Below are 21,319 nucleotides of genomic sequence, written 5' to 3'. Positions count from 1 at the left end.
TCAATTATTTGCAATCTGGACAAGCAAAATACAATAGGACAGGAGAATGAAGAAACTGGGTGATAATATGTCCTGACACTTCTTGTAATTCTTCTCCCATCTGTGAAATAGAAACATTGTCTTGAACTTTTTATGGGTCTTAGAGGAAATAAAGAATAGTAGTATTAGTATTGTGGATTCAATATTGTAGCTCCTGAGAGCAGCTTCTGTTGCTCAGATCATTGTTAAATTGTGAATGACTTTAGACTGTTTTGGGATAGTGCTTAGTACTCAGTAGTTTATCATCAGTTTATAGAGAAAGAAACGTACATCTTTAGTCTTTCACATGCAATAAAATTATTGACCTTAATATTTATGGTGACACATGTAAATCAAGACATAATATCAAGAACTCCAAAACAATGCAATATTTTCAGACTTACTTAGTTGTCATTGAGATAATATAACTTAAAAAAATTTGTTGGATAAACCATTATCTTTTTAATTGTTTAATGTTTGAAAAGGATGCTTACTTGATGGGATAAAATCAGATGTTTCTTCTCATAAAGAAATTTTAGGGAGTTCAGTTTTATCAACACAGATGTTAGGAAATAAATCAGCACTGTTTCTGAGGAAACCAAACCATTCAGTCGAGTATTAAAATGTACACCATTAATCATAACCAAAAAGTCTTAACAGAGCCAATGGCTCTTTCAGTGCCATATACACAATTCTTTTATACATACATACATACATATATATATATATATATATATATATATATATATATATATATTTAGGTATTTTCCTCATTTACATTTCCAATGCTATCCCAAAAGTCCCCCATACCCTCCCCCCCATCCCCCTACCCACCTACTCCCACTTTTTGGCCCTGGCATTCCCCTGTACTGGGGCATATAAAGCTTGCAAGTCCAATGGGCACTCTTTCCAGTGATGGCCGACTAGGCCATCTTTTGATACATGTGCAGCTAGAGACACGAGCTCCGGGGGGTACTGGTTAGTTCATATTGTTGTTTCACCTAAAGCCAATGGTTTTCATTGCCATATACACAATTCTTGATGCATGCATTTTGAGTGGATCTTACTGTCGAAATCAAGACAGCTCTTTCATTAACTTTCTTCTCAATGATAAAACTGTACAAAAGATTTGTCATGTCTGGCAGAGAATGGTACATTAAAAATATTTGTAGCTGAGTTTCCAAGTGAAGTACTTCATTTATATGTAGTCTTCAATATGTATCTCAATTTTCTAGAAACGTTTTTATTTTTGTAATAAAGCATGCTTATAAGTAAGCATGGGCACATATGACTCACCTTATATCTACAGATAGGCTAAGATAATGCCGTATATAATAACAATTTTATTTCCTCTTGGGACTGGGCCTATAAAGTAGCCACCAAAATATTTTAATGATGAGCCATATTACCATGGTAAGGTCATACTGTAGGAGTCCTGGAAAATTATATTAATAACCCTTTTCTAAGTCACTGGAACTACTGGGTATTTACAGATAGGTCTTTAATTATTTATTTTTTATTTCATAAAAAAGCTCTTTTAAATATTATACTTCTGTTTACCTCATTTATTGAAATTATGTAACTGAGAATATAGGCTCTCAGTTTCATTTTACAGAAAAAAAAGACAATGAAAACTGTCTAAATTTCATAGGTATAAAGCATCCAGTATCAAGAATGGTCACAGTCCTATTTTGAGTGATACTGGAAATAACTTCATGATACTGGAATCATTAAGTCTACATGTCATGAACTGTATGAACAATTTCCTGTGTATAAGAGGTGAGTAACAAATTCAAAGAAAACTTCCTATGACCCATGAAAATACATAATCTATCACTAGAAATTACTTACAATGTAAGCCCAGTGTAGAGCAGAGGTTCTCAACCTATGGATCATAACCCCTTTGAGGGGCAAACAACCCTTTCAGAGAGGTCTCATATCAGGTATTCTACATGTGATATAGTTACATTATGATTTGTAACAGTACCAAAATTACAGTTATGAATTATATTATGCTATTTCAAAAATAATTTTATGGTTAGAGGTTACCACAACATGAGGAACTGTATTAAAGGGTTACAGCATTAGGATAGTTGAGAACTACTGGTGTAGATCATGCTGTAAAAGTAAATAACATAATTTCACCTTAGGTAGGAATGTGGGACGCACATTGAGTTGTGGTTGTGGGAGAACTCTCTATTAAAATGAGATTGACACTATGTTGTCCTATCTGATTACCAAGTCCCAATGTCTAGGATTGGGCTTAAATTGCCTGAACATACTAAATCTTCTCATTACAGACAGTTGACACAAGCTCACTCCCTAAATATCAGGGGACACTTAACACAAGTTTAGTTTTGGAGAAAGTATCACAGATTTCTTGAATGCTTTCTGAATTTCAGTCCTGCTGAGTTATGGAAGCATTTATTGGAATGGAGAAGAAGATGCAGCCATGAGGAGTTCCAACAGGCAACAAGCAACCTGCCTCAGGAATGAGCCAGATTCCATGAGATTCCACCCATAATCCTTAAAGCATTGATAAAGAAGCCAAAATGAGTCACTTTACATTTCTTCTTCAGAAGGGTTTCCTAAAATCTGGCTTTTCCTAAAGACCTGATGCTTAATTTGGGTTAAAATTAGCCATAGAAATAATGAAACTTGTTTTTATGAGTTTGGGAAAGGAACAGGTATTATTTAAAATTGTGTCACATTTTATACACATATGTGTACAAGACTGTTTACTAATGGTGAATTAAAGATTCAGAACCTGGACTGAATGTCCAGTTCTGGGATAATAATTTACACAGGAAACTCTGAAGTTATCAATTCTATCCAAGCTGTAATATGTAGTAGTACATTGTGAACTAATTCTATCAACATAGCCCAAGTGTCCTGGAATTCTTTTCATTATGTGTTCCATATATCTATCACCAATTCTGGACACCAATGAAATCTCATAGTAGTACTGTGCTAAGGACAAGAAATTATTGGTCAGTCTGAAGTTGAATATACCTTAATTAGGTCTCACAGTTCAGTGATGTCTTTGTAAAGTTAAAATCCAAAGGGATGCATATGTCCTAAGCATTTGCTGAGGAAACCTGGTTCATTTCAGAGAAACACAGAAAAAGGAACATAACCAATAAAAAAAATCATAACTTCCATTTGACATATACTAGTTTATTTTTAACTGTGTTGAATTCAAAAGGGATAAATTTTGTAATTTTATGACTTACACCTAATGGAGAGAAGAAACCTGTACTTTTAGTGTTAGATGAAGCTTATAAATGTAGTCAACAACTTAAAACTTGTTTGTACAAGGGGCTGGAAAGCTGTACTTGCCTAGAATGTCAGACTCCTGTCGTGTTGGCACAAGTCACTATTTTACTTAGGGTAGGCTATTGCTGAGCCAGAAGAGTAATTGTTCTTTTTTGATTATATCTTGAACGTTATACAATAAAAGTTTTTGTTTTGTTTTTTCATATTTGAAACAGAGTTCCACTACGGATGTGCTGCTGATGTTTAGGGATGTGTGCTGACTTGCTGTCACACGGATCACAAGATGTTTCACACTCATGGGTTCACTCTGCCTCCAGTGTTTAAGAACTTTCTCTTTTTCTGTTTTCCTTCACCAATGCTTTCTTTCTTTATTATTATTATTACTATAATCATCATCATCATCAATTTATTTATTATGCTTATATCTCCCTTACTTGCTCCTCCAAATCAGCCTCTCTCAAAATTCTTCCCCCATCTTGGTTCCTCCTCTCCTCTGAGCATATGCTACACACCCCCACCCACCTCTGCCCTTGGGAATTCCCCTACCCCGGCATGTCAAGTCTCTTTGAGATTAGATAAATCCTCTCCCACTGGGAACAGGCAAAGCAGCCCAGCTATAGGAGCATATCATATATGCAGAGAACAACTCTTGGGCTAGCCCCCATTCCAGTTGTTGTTGACCCACATGAAATCCAAGCTGTACATCTGCTACATATGTGTGGGGAGGCCTAGGTCCAGGCCACGTATGTTTTTTGGTTGGTGGTTCAGTATCTGAGATCCCCAGGAATCCAGGTTAGTTGTCACTGTTGGTTTTCTTGTGCAGTTACTATCCTGCTAAGGGCTGCAATACTTCCTCCTATACTTAAATGAGACTCCCAAGCTCCATCAACTGTTTGGCTATGGATCTCTGACTGAGTCAGCTTTTAGGTGGAGCCTCTCAGAGGACAGCCATGCTAGACTTCAAGCATAACAGAGTATAATTAATAGTGATAGGGATTAGTGCTTGCCCATGGGCAGGGTCTCAATTTGGGCCAGGTATTGAATGGCCCTTCCCTCAGTCTCTGCCCCATCCCTCATGTCTGCAATAGCCATTGATATGAATAGAAATCTTCAGCTGATGGGGTGAGGAGGTAGGAGGCATCTTCAGGAAGAGAGAGAGACCTTGAATAAGGGAGGCACCCAAGAGTCAATGCGGGTGTACTTAGCTGTGACTCGCAACATTGGGGATATGGAACCTGAAAAGGCCACGTCCTGAAGCCAGGCAGGAGCCCCAGGGCAGATGGTTTGGGAACATCAACCCAGTCACAAAATTTTTTAACATTTTGCATTTACCTAGGAAGAATTACTTCATTAGTAAGGCTTGAATCTTTATGGAAAAAAAGAAAAGAAAAGAAGAGAAAAGAAAAGAAAAGAAAAGAAGAGAAAAGAAAAGAAGAAGAAAAGGAGAAAGAAGAAAAAGAAAAAAAAAAGAAAAAGAAAAAGGAAAGAAAAGACTTCACCTTTGTAAAACCTTGCCTTATAGTTTAACCTTTGGGACCACTTTAACCCCAGAGGTTTTGCATGCCCATTTCACATTAAAAGTATTCCTATAGAAAGATTAAAGTATTAATTTTTCCAGTTAATGAAGAAACTTAGTGATAAAGAATTTTTTTTCAAGTTTTGCAATGTAATACTGCATCTAGAAGCTAGAGAGTTACCCATTATTCTAACAAATATCCTTACATTTTCAGGATCATTTTTTTCCCAATATAATATTATTATTGACCTTGGGATTTTCACATCATGCAATTTTGGAAATTCACATCTCAATCATCTTGCAATCCTTCCATGTCCATTCGCCACCATTGTGACCTCCCCCCACCAAAATAAGTACACTTATAATTTAAAAATTAAAGATATAAAAAAATTAGAAGTTCAAACTCTTAGTTGGTCTGCACCTCAAATAGATCAAAAATCTTTCCCCTCTTCAGCCCTGAATGAGAACATCAACTATGGAGAGCTGACTTGAGCATCCTTACCTTTTAAGAGAAATTTTTAAGTGTTCTTCAAGGTCTTCCTATTTAGTTGAATTATCACTTAGGTGGCAGTATGGTAGGCTTTGGGGTAGAATTTGTCAAAGTATCATTTCTTGTCCATCTATCTGTGTATATGGAGTAATCAGTATCACTGCCAAGGTAGCTTCCTTGATCTTTACAGTCAGCAAGAAGCAGCACAGTCCTGGGCATCCTCGTGGATTCTGGTGATGATACAAACCACAATATGACCCCCTGTTGACCAAGGATGACTAACCCACACAATACCCTAAAAGGTGGAATGAATTATGAATATCAACTCAGGTGGCAGGCAGACCACTTACAACAATATGGATCCCTGCAAAAGCAACAGGCTGCAGAAAAGGCCATGGTGATCAACATGACCTTCAGTGGTATCATGGGCCACAGACATCAATACATAACACTGCTGCAAGGCTTGCACATGACCATGGTTTCAGGTGGCAGCACAGGACCCTCAGATCAGTTATGCACTCAACCTTTCTGCATAGGAACAGCCCAAAGACATGAACATGGCTTCAAACCTCATCCTATACCACAGCCATTAGCACAGCATTTATTTCATTTATAATTGAGCTATATCGACATGTTCCAGATTGAGAACATCATTCTATCTCAAGAATTCACCAGTACCATTCTGCCTTACTGTATTCATCATTCTAAGTAAATAACCAAAATTGCTGTATTCTGGTACACTTTTCTGAAGATTTACATTATTTTTTGTCTATTTTGCATGCCAGAAATGATAGGTTGGGGATGAGGGGCTGGTTCCGTGTGTTAAAGAGCAAGCTCTACAAGCCTACAGATGCACAGTGCTACACTTGACTTTTAAAACTGGCACTGGGAATCTGAACTCAGGTCTTCAAGCTACATGTCCGGTACTTTACTGATTGAAACAAATTCCCCAGCTCTGAAATTCTTTTCCTCTCTCTCTTCTCTCTCTCTCTCTCTCTCTCTCTCTCTCTCTCTCTCTCTCTCTCTCTCTTCTCTCTCTCTTTCTCTTTTCTCTCTCTCTATTTTTCTCCCTCCCTCCTTCCCTTTCTTCCTTCCTTCCTTCCTTCCTTCCTTCCTTCCTTCCTTCCTTCCTTCCTCCCTCCCTCCCTCCCTCCCTCCCTCCCTCCCTCCCTCCCTCCGTCTCTCTCTCCCTCCCTCTCTCCCTCTCTCTCTCTCTCTCTCTCTCTCTCTCTCTCTCTCTCTCTCTCTCTCTCTCTCTTTCTCATAATTTCTTTCTTTTTCCTTTGAAAGGGATGTCATGTATTCCAAAATGAACTAACATTCACCTATGCATTCCAATATGACTTAAACTTCTGACCCCTCACCTTACCATTCCAGATCTGTCCTTCTTTGGTACTTATAACAGTATAACTGTTGTTATCCAATATTTATCACCTCAAAAGTCTTCATAGATTACCAACAGGAAGACCACTGGAACATAGTGGAGCACGAATCTCAGGTAATTCTTAACTTTTTGGGCCAATATTCAAATTTATCAAAAATCTTGGGTGAATTTTATGAACATTAATTCTTGGAATAACCATATAAAATTAATATTCATCTAAATTTACTTTATGCTGTTCGTTACTGCATGAATATTCCTATCTTACATTTCCTTATTTCTCTTCCTCTATGGGCACATTATTTTAAGCATGAAAATGTAATAATACAAATTAACTGCTAAATACAAAGTAGTTTCTCATAATGTGGCAACCATGACCACTTGTAGTGTTTTCACCTGGTAGATGGTAAACATTTCAAGCTTCCTTGCTAGCTAATGCTTGCAGAGACATGCAAGACAGGGGTGAGCTCGTGAATTAAAATAATGTCAGAATCATGGAAATAATTTGTTTATCTCTTCATATGCTTTATATAAATTCTATGAGTCATTTGTATGTACAATTTTAAAGCTCATCAGATAATAAAAGAAAAAAAAAGACAAAGTAGGTATTTCACTAATTAAATTCTAAAATAATAAAACTAATCTATAAGAATAATGGTGAGTGCTTATGGAGTTTGAGCTTTATGACATTGGACAGAGCTCTACTAAAATCTTTGAAATGTGGCTCTAAGACATGTTTGAACAATATATACTAAATTCTCAACAATTAATCGTAAGAGAAAATTTATGCATATAGGAACTCCCATCATACAGCAAAGGAAGTCATCAATGAGTCTAAGATTAAAATTCTTTACTACTAACTTTCCAGCTTTCAATTTTAGGTTTTGCTTTCAGCCCTTTGTAACGTAATATTCTATGTGCAAAGAAGCTTTGCTCTAATTCTTTGTCATAGCTAAAGAGCAAGCTTCTGCCTGCTTTGGTTTTCTATTGAGCAAGATTCTGTTCTCTTGTCCATTCTTGTTTTGATGTCTCATTTTATGTTTGAGGCTTTGATTAGCCCAGCTTCCTGTTTGAAATCTCTGACTCACAAGATGGAAGTGAGCAGCGAATCTTGGCTTGTCTCAATAGCTTACCAGTCTTAGTCAGTGCTTTCATCTGCGTTTTGTTCTCATATTGTTTCTATTTTATGGTCTTTGATATAGATCCTAAGTCATCTCAATTGTTAGGAAAAACCCTATCATAGTCCATGCTTTTATGCAGAGGTTTTGTTTAGTAAAAATAACAGCTGATTTTTTTGTCTGTTTTTGTTTGTTTTGTTTAGGTGTAGGTAAAAGATATCTTTTCTGGTCAATTCTATAAAAAAGATGCATGTCTACAAAAAATTAAGTATATTGCTATATATTTCTTATGAAAAGAGATTACATAGAAATTTACAGAAATAAATGAGTAATTCTGAGGGTAAATTCCTATGCCCACTTTCTCTCTGCCCATTGTCCTTCCAGGTGTGTTTCGTAGCTCAAAAATGTATGTTCTTGATCTCTTACCTCTTATTCTCTTGCTCTTATTCTTGCTCCCTTGGTCCCCCTCTCCCCTTCTTCACTTCCCCTGACCCATCCACGTGGCCATGGCTGTCCTCTACCTCTTCTTTCTGCCTTTCTACCCTAAAAGGCTTAAAGCCAAACCAAAACAAACTCAATCAAACCAAACCAAAACAAAAGATAAAAATGTCTTTCTTAGCACGTATATTTAAAATAAACTAAGCACTAAAAATTATGTATAAATGAAGATGGTTTACAAATATGCATTTATAAATGCAAAAAGAGTCCATGCAGACAGAAAATGCTTTAAAATTTATATAATTTGTCATTTCAGCAATTTCGTCTGATGAAGTACATCTCTTTCTCTGCTGCCTTTGTTGCCCTCTGTCCTTGTCTTTGAAGCTTTTTTCATCCTTTCTTTATGTGACATGAGACAAAAGGAAACAAATCATCATAACTGACACTAGTGTAAAATGACTGTCCCTCTGTTGGTCCCAGCAGAAGGCTACTAGAGAGGGTGTAATATGTGTCTGTGAGGAATTTAGTATCAGTACTGCCTTAGTTTACTACCTGATTATAATTATTCATATCTGTAAGAAACTAAGAGAGCACTGTTTTACAAAACACTGTATACATGCACCTGAAAAATATGTGACAATTTTAGAGGTGTCAAGCAAGGTGTAAGAGTAGAAGACAGATAAACATATGTTGACGCCTGCATATAAAATCTGTCCAACATTCTTTAGTACATTTGTTCTAAGTTAATTCGCTTAATTTTTTGCTTTGCAAAAAAATCAGAAAAAAAATGTCTTTATTCTAGCAGTGGATATCCAAATACATATCCAATATATATAAATCTGTTATTAAATAGATAGCAGTTAAGGGCTATAAGGTCCATGTTGGTGGTTTTAAAAATGAGCCTTTATTAAGGACTATTGCTGATTGGAAGGGCAGAAATTTCTAATGATGGAAGATTTATGTCTTGAGTGAGCAAGTGAATAGTCCTTAAAGGCCATAGAGAGGGGAGATTGGCCAGTAAGTTTAGGCCAGTACGGTTTTGTAAACACTGCTTTTTTGTACAATAGGTTGTTAACTTCCTACAAGGATGACATATTTTCTGTGAATGCACTTCAGATAAATTGTGTTGGGGGTACTTGAGTAAGATATTCGTGGTTGTGAATTTGTCTAGAGTGTGGGAGAATCATACTCAGATAAGAAAGAGGCAGAATTCATACTTGAAAGATTTCTAAAAATGTACTAAAAAAGGAAGTTCAGACAGAGTCTTGCCTTTATTTGAGGTGATCTAAAGGGAATATCAATTCCTTCTAGGTCAGTGTCCCTTATAATTTTGAATTTTATGAGGGTTTTTTTTTTAGGTTATTTTAGATAGTCATTTTTCTACTATATGATATTGTCTGAATTCTTCCCTGAAACAGTAGATAATGTTCATTTTCAATATGATAAAACATTATATAACAATTTTATTTTGATATTGAAGTTAAAAATTAATGGTATTATTATTTGGTAATAGTGTGTATGGATTGTAGTACGCTGTGGGTGTTACACACATTCTTTAATGTAATGTCACACTACCTAAATCTCTATGAATGAGATCAAAATTGACTTACAACTATGTATCAAGATGCCATGATGGAAACCATGACTTTGAGTGAAATCTGAAACAAAAATAAAACCTAAAATTAGTGCTGTTTCCAATAGAAAGTAAAGAAACAAAATCCTTGGGAGAACACTAAAGTGTGAAAGGTTAAGAGAAGAAACCAAAATGTGTTTATAGAATTCCACACAATAAACAAACTGTCCTCATGGTTTAGTGCAAAATAGTTGTTGAGAAAATTGGTTGCAAGATTCATGCTTAAATATGTGTTTACTGAAATAAGTAGATACAGTTAAAGGCCTTTATCTATAACAATAAATAAATTTCTCTTCCTAAATAACTATACTTCATAACAACTGTTATTACTTTAGCAAAAATGTTTAAAAACATGCAGAACTGATCTTCCTCTTTAATTCTGTTATCCAAAACTTGAAATTAGATATGTATGCTGTTGGATATTAAACAAAGCTAAACTTTTATTTCCCCTAGTAGCATTGGAATTTTTACAAAAAAAAGATCAGTCGGGAGATATATTCCACTTTGGTCTCAAAAAAATCAAGTTCCCATAAGAATCTGTTTACAATTTTGGCCTTTATCCCCTGTTGTCTCTTCTGTTTTTTCTTCTGGGTTCCCTAGAGTCTATTAACTTTGAGAGCTATAGATAAACTATGGTGAGATTAACCATCTTCAGTTAAAGGCACAGTTTTTACATGGGAACCCTGTTCATTTAATACAAGCACTGACGCTAAAATGTAAGCAGCTTCCGGTGATGCTCACACGTTGGCTGTAAAATTGGATACCGCTGTGTTTCTCTGCAGGATGCTACTCTATTGTTGGCATCAAATTATTTTATAGAAACATTTGGCCAATCTAAACCCAGGTGTAAATAATGAGGGAAATCAGAGTGGTGCATGGGGTTCCATGGTTTGCACATGCTTGCAGTGTGTTGCCAGTTGGAAAACTTTTGTTATGTAGGAAACGTTAGATTTTGCCATTATGCAATTTATTAAAAGTGATTTTCTTACATACTATATTAATTATTTTTAGAATAGAAAACAGAATTAATAGCTACTTTAGTTATTAGGGCATTTAAATGAATTCAAGTAAATTAACTAAGTTGAAATTCCAAAATTGTCTCAATCCTAATATTGTGAAAAACCTTTAGAATTTATCTTTTTCTTATATATTTTATTTACTTTAAATATATATTTCTCTTTAATTTTTCTTAATTTGTATACAGATATTTTTAGATTCAATAAGTAAAATTTTAAAATGTAAGCAGTTTGAAATCACTTCTATCCATTTAAACATGTAATACAACAATTGGAACATAATGTCCCTTATTATATCATTTAGTTCTTCAAAAATAATACTGAACTTGATTATAAATATATCATTTTATAAAATAGAACAAATAACTGAAAGATGATAAGAAACACTTTTAAATACATATTACATGAGTACTTGGCCCAATATTCAAATCAGATCTCCTAGGCCCAGGATACATATCATAGCTACATGAGTGGTAACCATGAATTTTAATAAGGAAAATTAAGAAAATAGGTATATTGGAGAAATGATTTAAACAGAGTTCTAAGCATCCTGTACTATAAAAAGAATCATCCCTGCATTCTAGGCGAGAGGAACATGAATGGAAACTGGCCAGAAGGTTGCAAAAACCAACATCAAACCAGAGCTTCTCACAGCAATATCGAAGCATCTTGTTTATAAGGCTTAGCAGAATTAACTCGATACAGTTCTACTGAAATATGACAAAATTACAATACGTGAGATATTTGGGAATCAGATTAATACCTGTTTTTCAGTACTTTATAAATACTGGAGAAAGCTTATATACTTGAGGGGTTTAGAATGACTACACACAGTCAGGGAATGACTTTCATGTGGATGGTGGAGGTAATCTTGGGCACCGTCTCTTTTGATATTTCTTATATGTTAGTTCACTATAACTGTTAAAAGGTATTTAAATTAATTGAAAGTTTGAGGAAAATAGTTGTCGGGAAGGATATAATATGCAGAATAATAGTTGATGTTTAATAAGGAAGTGTTACAGAAGCATTTACTTTCCTTTCTCTTAGAACTCCACCTAATTAGTCATTTCCCACCTGTACCCACACTGCAGGAACCATGGTGCCAGTCATAACCACTGGTATTTGAGGGCAGACGAAAGGATCTTCTGTTCATCTCTAAAGACTTAAGGTTTTGTGGTTTTGCTAGGGTAATCTCAGTGCTAATACCTATATCTAACATCTAGTGAACAACTAACATTTGAACCGATGGGATCTGATAATCTTCAGAGTTGTTTCAAAGCTGCACCTCTGACTAGGCTGTAGTCCTATACAATCCCATTTCTCTTCCACTTTAAGTTTACCATGTATTTATAGTCATATTAAATTGAGTATATAATAATTTTCTGCTTAGGTTCCTATCCATGCCATTTAAATAAGGTTTGAAAGAAAGATATAAAGAAAGATAAATGAGAATACCTTGAAATAATATGGACTTGAGTGAAAAGGATGTAGCAGAGAAATTAAAGAACAAGAGAGCTTTAGCTCACAGACACACACACACACACACACACACACACACATATATATACTAATAAGGTATTTCCAATAAAAATAAAAAGTATCCATTCCATTAATTCCTATTTTTGCTCCATGATTAAAGAGTTGTGTCACTCGCAGGAGGTCTAGAAAACAGTAAGTCAAACTGCTTATGTGCTGATAGCATTTTTATGTTAGAGCCAGGTTCCAACAGTAATCAGTGACTTGCATTATCAACTTGAATCTACTATAATAGGAACATGAGATTTTGTAGGAAATCCAAATATTTGTATATCAAAAGAGGGCAGAGGAGAAATCATATAACCTATTAGCTGCCACATAGATTTCTCCAGAATCAAGGGGAAGGGAATATAATGCTCTACTTAATGAAGAGTAGAAATACTACTTGATTTTGATTGAGGCATGGACAATGAAACATTCTAGTACCACAAAAGTATTTTTATTCTTTGATTATTTGAACTAACCTCTCTATTCCAGCTATCTCCAAAACAGACAATTAAACCATTTAACAATGTAGAAAGATATGACACCTCAGGTACTCTATGGTTCTCACATTAAGGATGACTGGCTTATGAAGTCTAAAGGAGTAGCCATTCTTGAATCAAGACTTTGAAGTCAAAAATCACTTGGAAAGCATCAGAGTTCTAAGCACTCTGAACCTTTTTTGCAAGCACAGTTCATTCAGGGAAATGCAAATCAAAACAACCCTGAGATTCCACCTCACACCAGTCAGAATGGCTAAGATCAAAAATTCAGGTGACAGCAGATGCTGGCTTGGATGTGGAGAAAGAGGAACACTCCTCCATTGTTGGTGGGATTGCAGGCTTGTACAACCACTATGGAAATCAGTCTGGCGGTTCCTCAGAAAACTGGATATAGTACTACCGGAGGATCCAGCAATACCTCTCCTGGGCATATATCCAGAAGATGCCCCAACTGGTAAGAAGGACACATGCTCCACTATGTTCATAGCAGCCTTATTTATAATAGCCAGAAGCTGGAAGGAACCCAGATGCCCCTCAACAGAGGAATGGATACAGAAAATGTGGTACATCTACACAATGGAGTACTACTCAGCTATTAAAAAGAATGAATTTATGAAATTCCTAGCCAAATGGATGGACCTGGAGGGCATCATCCTGAGTGAGGTAACACATTCACAAAGGAAATCACACAATATGTACTCACTGATAAGTGGATATTAGCCCAAAACCTAAGATACCCAAGATATAAGATACAATTTCCTAAACACATGAAACTCAAGAAAAATGAAGACTGAAGTGTGAACACTATGCCCCTCCTTAGAAGTGGGAACAAAACACCCTTGGAAGGAGTTACAGAGACAAAGTTTGGAGCTGAGATAAAAGGATGGACCATGTAGACACTACCATATCCCGGGATCCATCCCATAATCAGCTTCCAAATGCTGACACCATTGCATACACTAGCAAGATTATGCTGAAAGGACCCTGATATAGCTGTCTCTTGTCAGAGTATGCCTGGGCCTAGCAAATATAGAAGTGGATGCTCACAGTCGGCTATTGGATGGATCACATGGCCCCCAATGAAGGAGCTTGAGAAAGTACCAAAGAAGCTAAAGGGATCTGCAACCCTATAGGTGGAACAACATTATGAACTAACCAGTACCCCGGAGCTCTTGACTCTAGCTGCATATGCATCAAAAGATGGCCGACTAGGCCATCACTGGAAAGAGAGGCCCATTGGACACACAAACTTTATATGCCCCAGTACAGGGGAACGCCAGGGCCATAAAAGGGGAGTGGGTGGGTAGGGGAGAGGGGGTGGGTGGCTATGGGGGACTTTTGGTATAGCATTGCAAATGTAAATGAGCGAAATACCTAATAAAAAATGGAAAAAAAAAAAAAAAAAAAAAGAGTAGGTAGCTTAAATGAGTAAGCGACCATACTGGCAAGTCTCCAGAGCCTAACCAATTATAGCATCAGGCAGACCTCTAGAGATACAGCTAGCCAATCAAGGTAAAAGGACACACATCTCTCCCTGAAATCCCCTTAACTGTCAATAAAAGCTGGGCCTTCCAGTCCACTTGGTGTCTCCATTCCAAAATGGTGAGACCCCTGCATGAAGGAAATTCTGCTGAATAAATGCTCTTTGCTTTTGCATACTAAAAAAAAAAAAAAAAAAAAAAAAAAAAAAAGAAAATATCTATACCAATGACATGAGTGTAAAGGGTTAGTTTGTGGCTGCTTTTACTGAATGCTAAGTACCAGCCCCCAAAGTCTGATTGCCCCAGAGGAGGAAATTCTAACTTACATGACATTTGTTATGCCAGCCTTGCTCCTCAATTTATTTATTCAACAAAAGACTAAAATCTGTGATTGGGTAATAAATTGAAGTAGGCAGAATTTCAGTTACATGGCTCAGGATTGCAAGGAGGAAGAGAAAGACATGGAGAGGGGATGAAGCCACCATAAGAGATAGGCCATGAGCAGGTGGCCAAGAGAAAATCTGTCTAATCTAGACTTACAGCTCTTAAGTAAAGTGCCTGGATTGTGTGTCTATTATACAGTCTTTTAAATGAGACTTCAGTAGCCAAGCAGGATATGAGGGAAACTTAGCCATAAACACACAAAGAAACAATCAAGGATGAGCAAACAAAGCTAGAAATACTACTGAAGATGGTTCAGTAACATCACATCATAGCTGTTTGTTTGGAACATTATACCATCAACTAATAATGAAAATTAACTCATCAGAGGCCATAAGTTTGGGATTTATTAGATTTATTTTTTGATTCAGAACTCAGAAAATCAGGCTATATTTCTTTTCTAAGGCTATGTAATATTGTTAAAATAAAGTTTTTTATTGCCTCATTTTTCAATGACATCCACCAACACTTTAAACAGAGCAATGTCCAGAAGAAGTACTTTCTTTGGGTGATCACAAGCAAATATCATAATTAATTCCATCATCAATAGGTAAAGGGTTTCTTGCCTGCAGCTACAGAATTGAGCAATGAATTGACATGCTCATATTTTAATCTGACCTATGGATTAATTACAACTAACGTAGATCTTATTGAAATTTGTTACATGGGAACAGTTCCTGAAACCAATTCTTTTATGAGTGATGATCTTCAATTATAGGTCCAAGGTTGCCTTTAGTTTACTTAGGAGAAATATGAATTTGATGGAACTCATAGAATTCCTGGGGGAAAATGGTAAAAGTTGGTTTTACAATATAAGCAGCTACATAGTTCTGGCATTTCTTTTTGATACAAAGTCTCCAGAGACTTATTTCTGACCTGCTATGGAAATGCTTAAATATGTAAAGTTTTCTTTTTTATCACTTTGCCTGTGTTTGACATTACACACAGAGGAGGTATTTTGAATATCATATCCACCAGATGGTATTCAAAACAGGTAATTAATACCACATAAGAAAAGCAAACTCCAGGAAAATGAATGCAACTGGAGATGGTCATATTAGACAGTAAACCACCCCCAGAAAGCCAACAGTGTTTTTACCATTGTGGTTACTATATTTCTATAAGTAAGGTAAGTGAATTAAATCTATCTACCTATCTACCTATCTATCTATCTATCTATCTATCTATCTATCTATCTATCTATTATCTATCTATGTGTGTTTGTGTGTATTATATTATATATACACTGCATATATACTGTATATATGCTGTATATATACTGTATAATATGAAAGCTATAAAATGCTAGGAAGCAAAGATAGGATTGGGGAGGAGGTAGGTATAGGAGACAAGCTAAAATCCATCTATATTGGTATGATACTCTCCTTTCTTAAGCCAATACAATGTAGCATAAATACATTTCAGGAAAAATAAAATTCAAATAAAGAAAGAAAATCAAAGTGTCATATGAAAAAATAAAATAAATAATAAATAAAAAAGATAGCTCAAACAACCACAAAAAATTTAAACACAATGTCCTATAGAAAAAGAAGCATTACATTACATATAGACTCTTTGTTTTGAAATGTGCCTGAAACAGAATTAGATGTTCTTTATACAGCTTAGGTGCTTTCAGACATCTACTTGTGAGAAAATCCTGATTAGACTGATATGAAATATGGAATGCATAATATATAAACACAGAATTTTCTGTATATCTTTAGTCCCCTTAATTTGTAATGTTAAAATTTGGACCAAATCCAATGCTTCTATTATATTTAAAATGGTTTACATTTGAATAGAAGTATACAAAGCACTTGCATAATTCAAAATATATAAATACATCAAACAACTAACATTCATGTTTTGTAAATAATTGCTTGCTTATGAAAGAGTATATTTTGTTATTTTGTTCCTATCCCTAATCCACAAATTGCCTTAGAGTTCCTAACTTCAAAACACACACACACACACACACACACACACTCACACACACACAAGCAAACACATGTATACCAATGCAGAAGCATCAAATGTCTTTCGTTTTGATTTATAGCAAGGAAATACTTGAAACTTAACAATCTTCCAAATGAGAAGAGAGACCACGAGTTTGAAAAAGAGTGGAAAGGTATATAACGTCAGAAGAAATGTTATAATTATATTATGATCTGAGAAAAAGAACCTTCTTGACACAGTACTTCATCTCAAGTTACAGTTGCACATCATAGTCTGTCACCAAAGGAAATGAAGGGCAGAGACTCAAACAGGAATCTGGATGCTGAGACTGAATGACAAGCCATGGGAAAAGCTGCTTAATTGCCTGTTCTCATTGCTTTCTCACCTTGCTCTCTTTATAGCATTTAGAACTACCAACTCATTCATTGCAAACCAATAGTGAGATGGACCGTACACCAATCATCAGTCAGGAAAATCATTTCTAACCTTAAAATGTCCAGCTCTTAATCTTTTGGGCGAGCATTCTCTATCTTGTCTCATTGCTCTCAATTTTTCTTCATTCAATAATTATAATTTTGTTTAAATAATATGGTGCATGGTAATCAAAGCATAGTCCTCAGTATCCCATGGGTTCTACTTGAATTCTAAGCATTTATTGATATCATCCATGTAACTTTGACATAAATGACCTAACTATATGGTCTACATTTTTAAGACCATGAAAGGACTCTCTTAAAGCCAGTTGGGGCAAACATTACTAGGTTAAAGCTTTTATTGCTATATTAAAACCAACATATGCAAAAACAAATATATTGGCTATAAGAAGGACTCCCCTGTTTCATTTACTAGCTACAACCATTCTGCGAATATTAGAAATTTTCAAATTCTACTCTGAAACAATTTTGAAATTAAATACTATTTAACTAATTTCCATATACTTTTTTAATGAAACTCAATACTGAAAACTGATTTGTGTCACAGGCCAGGGCTGTCTTTCTGTTTCCATATAGCCAATCTCCCAGCCATGACCCTGGTATTACAACAGCGGGACATCAAATATGGCCTTCTATCTGTAACAGCCCACATCTCTTGTGAGTCTAAAATAGAAAGCATCTACTCTTAACCTCCTTACCCCCATACTTTACTGTATGCTATCTCCCAACTCCAGTGGTTACCCTCTTAAGCCACAGGCTAGGCCAGCTAAAAACCAGGTTGATTGCTCTCTTTTCTGCTCTTTCTGCCTTCTGCTCTTTTGCTTTGTTCCGTCAAAGCCAACGCCCAGACTCATCTGTAGCACTGCAACAAAACACCTATTGCAGCCTTGCCTCACTACTGCCCACATTCCTATGGATCCTACAAACCCAACTAATTTTATCCTCTCTCCTCCCACTTGTTTTGTCCAAGTCCCAAACTGTACCAGAAACACCTGATCACCCAGAAGAGTCTCCTTCTAGGGCAGCAAGGAGCATAAAGGTGACCTATACCTATCTTCCTGCTTCTGCAATCCAATTCCCCCCAGTCCCATCCCCAGGTCTGTTAACCTGTTGTGCTCTTTCTTTCCCTCGGCCCCATCCTCAAGGGATCCCAAAGACCCGCTTCTCTGACCTTGGTTCCTCCAGCTCCCGTTGCCTATCCTCCAACACAAACAGGCCTTCCCTGGGAACACACCAGCCTGAAGGGCCAGTAAAACTGGAATTATAAACCATCAGATTCTCTGAAAATTCCTGAGGAAACAAAACCATAATATGAAATGTCACCCAACAAAAAAAGCTACAAGTCAACAATTAGAAATTTAAGCATCCCAACTGCAGATGCTGAGATGCCAGCATAAAAACATAGTAGCAGCAAGGCTGTCATCTCTCTATTAGAGCCCAGTTATTCCACCACAGCGCCACATGAGTGTTCCAACAGAGTTGAAGCACAGTGAAAAGAACTTCAAACAGTTTTTATTAATATTATAGAGGTTCTCAAAGAGGAGATGAATAAATCCATTAAAGAAATTCAGGAAAACACAAAAGTGTAAGGAAACAAAATTGGTCAATACATGAAAATCATTAGAGAAAATTCAAAATGAGAGAATTCCGCAAATCCTTTATGTTCAAGAAAGAAAGAAAAAAAGTTGTAATTTAGGCCAAATCGCATGTATCTGTTCAAAAATAAACGTTTTATCAATAACAAAAACATTTGGGAATTTGAACTTTAAATAGAGGAGCGAACTTCAACTACAGAATACAAGGGATGGAAAAGAAAGTCTCAGGCTATGAAGATATGATGGATGTGATGGGTTTACCATTCCAAAAATTGTTAGATACCGAAAACTCTTGATATAAAACATTCAGAAAAGCTCTGACAGTATGAAAAGAGCAAACATAATAATAATAATAATTTAAAAAGATCTAGAAGAAATTGAGCTACATTACCCAGAGAATGATTTTAACAAAATCATAGAAATAAAATATTTATAACTTTAAGTAGGTTGTAACTATAAAGGTACAAGAAGCACCAAGAACACTAAATCAAGTGGCCCAGAAAAAACAGTCCCTTTGTCAAATAATAATCAAAATAATAAATATACAATAAACACATAAGTAAAACAATAAATGTAAACAAAGAACAAAAATAGTAAAAGCTGCAAGGGGAAAGACTGTTAGAATTAGATCTGACTTCTCAATGAAGAGTCTAAAACCAAGAAGTGTTTGTACAGATGTGATGCACACTCTCAAGAGACCTCATGTGCCAGCTCAAACTATTATACGCAACAAAATTCCAAATTCCATATGCAAAGAAAATAAGATATTCCAGCACAGAAAAAAAAAATCTAAAGAATATCTTTCTACAAGCTCATTCCTCTAAGAAGGTGCTAGAAGGAAAAATCCAGTATGTGGAGGTGTTCTATACACATTAAAACAGAGAAAACAAACAATCACACACCAGCAAAAATGAAAAAGCAATGAAGTACACATACTACCACCACCACTACCAACAACAACAAAGAAAACAGGAATCAATAGTCATTAGTCACTGCTATCCCTCAATATTAATGGTCTCAATTCCCCAGTAAATAGATACAGACTAACAATTGAAATGGAACAGGACCTATCTGTGGCACCCAAGGATAGACTTTAATCTCAGGGTACAAGTTTGGAAAAGAATATACCAAGCAAAGAGACCTAAGCAATTGATGTAGCTATTTTAACATCTAACATAATTGATTTCAAACCAAAATTAATTATAAGACATGATGAAGGACCCTGCATTCTCATCACAGAAGAAGTCCTTTGACATTTCAGTTCTTAGCATCTAACTCCCAAACAGACAAACATTGCTACCGTTTAAATCCCCACACTGATACTGGCACACTTCAATGAGCACACTTCAGTGCTGCATTCTCACAAGTGGGCAGGTTATCCAGATAAAAATTAGTACATCCAGATGTATATATATATACATACACGTATATATGCTAATAGACATTATATACCAAATGAACCTAATAAATATTTGCAGATCATTTCATCAAACAAAAAAAGAATGTAACTTCTACTCTGTACATCATAGAACATTCTCTAAAACTAATACACATATTAACGTGTCCTATTAAAATAAAAACTCCTAATATGTGGTTTTTCCTTTGTCCTTTATAAACCACCATCTTCTTTTGTGAACTGCAGGAATTTGTGGGTTGGTTTTTTTTTTTTGTTTGTTTGTTTTTTGTTTTTGTTTTTTTTTTTTTGATTAGTAACGAAATAACCTGTTTCTTATTTAAGAACAACTTTCAGTTTTCTACTTGCTCTGTCTCCCTGCTATACTTCTGTGTGCTGCATGCTGATAATCTCATTAATTACAACTGAACATATAGCTATCATAGGTCACTTTGTGTGTGTGTGTGTGTGTGTGTGTGTGTGTGTGTGTATACATATATATATATGAATGACTGTTTTGAACAGACAATAAGTGGCTGGAAAGTTAGATCAATAAAAAAGTATTTGCAATGAAAGTGCAGGACTAAAGTTAGGAAGCATTAAAACACATGTCCACCTACAGGAAAAGCTTGAATTATTTTCACTGAGTTGTTCATTACACTGAAGATGCAGAAGCTAACTGGATATGGAAACACGTGACTGTAATTCTAACCATTGAAGGTAGAGGGAAAAAGATCCAGAGATCAAGATCAACCTAAGTTATACTTATTTTCTAGACCAATTTGGACATATGAGACCCTATCTCAAAATACAAAGGAACAACAACAACCCAGCCTTGTAGGGACAAGAGAGTTTAGTTGTCAAAGCTGCATTTTAGGAAGAACATATTCACGAGGCACTAGCAGGTATTTAACCTGAAAAATAAAGAAATCAGAACTCACACATAGCCTTTCTAGCTCAATACGCCTAGCAAAATGGCTGTAGAGTTGATCAAAGTATAAGTAAAGACTCTTCATTGAGAGATTTTTTAAAGAAAGAGTATTAATGTAGTATTGAGGGAAATATTAAAAATGAAAGGCAAGGTCCTGTACTATGCCCAACTACTCTCTGCC

The sequence above is a fragment of the Mus musculus genome, chromosome 14, assembly GCF_000001635.26.
Source record: "Mus musculus strain C57BL/6J chromosome 14, GRCm38.p6 C57BL/6J".
Taxonomy (NCBI): Eukaryota; Metazoa; Chordata; class Mammalia; order Rodentia; family Muridae; genus Mus; species Mus musculus.
This window is presented reverse-complemented; position numbering follows the sequence as displayed.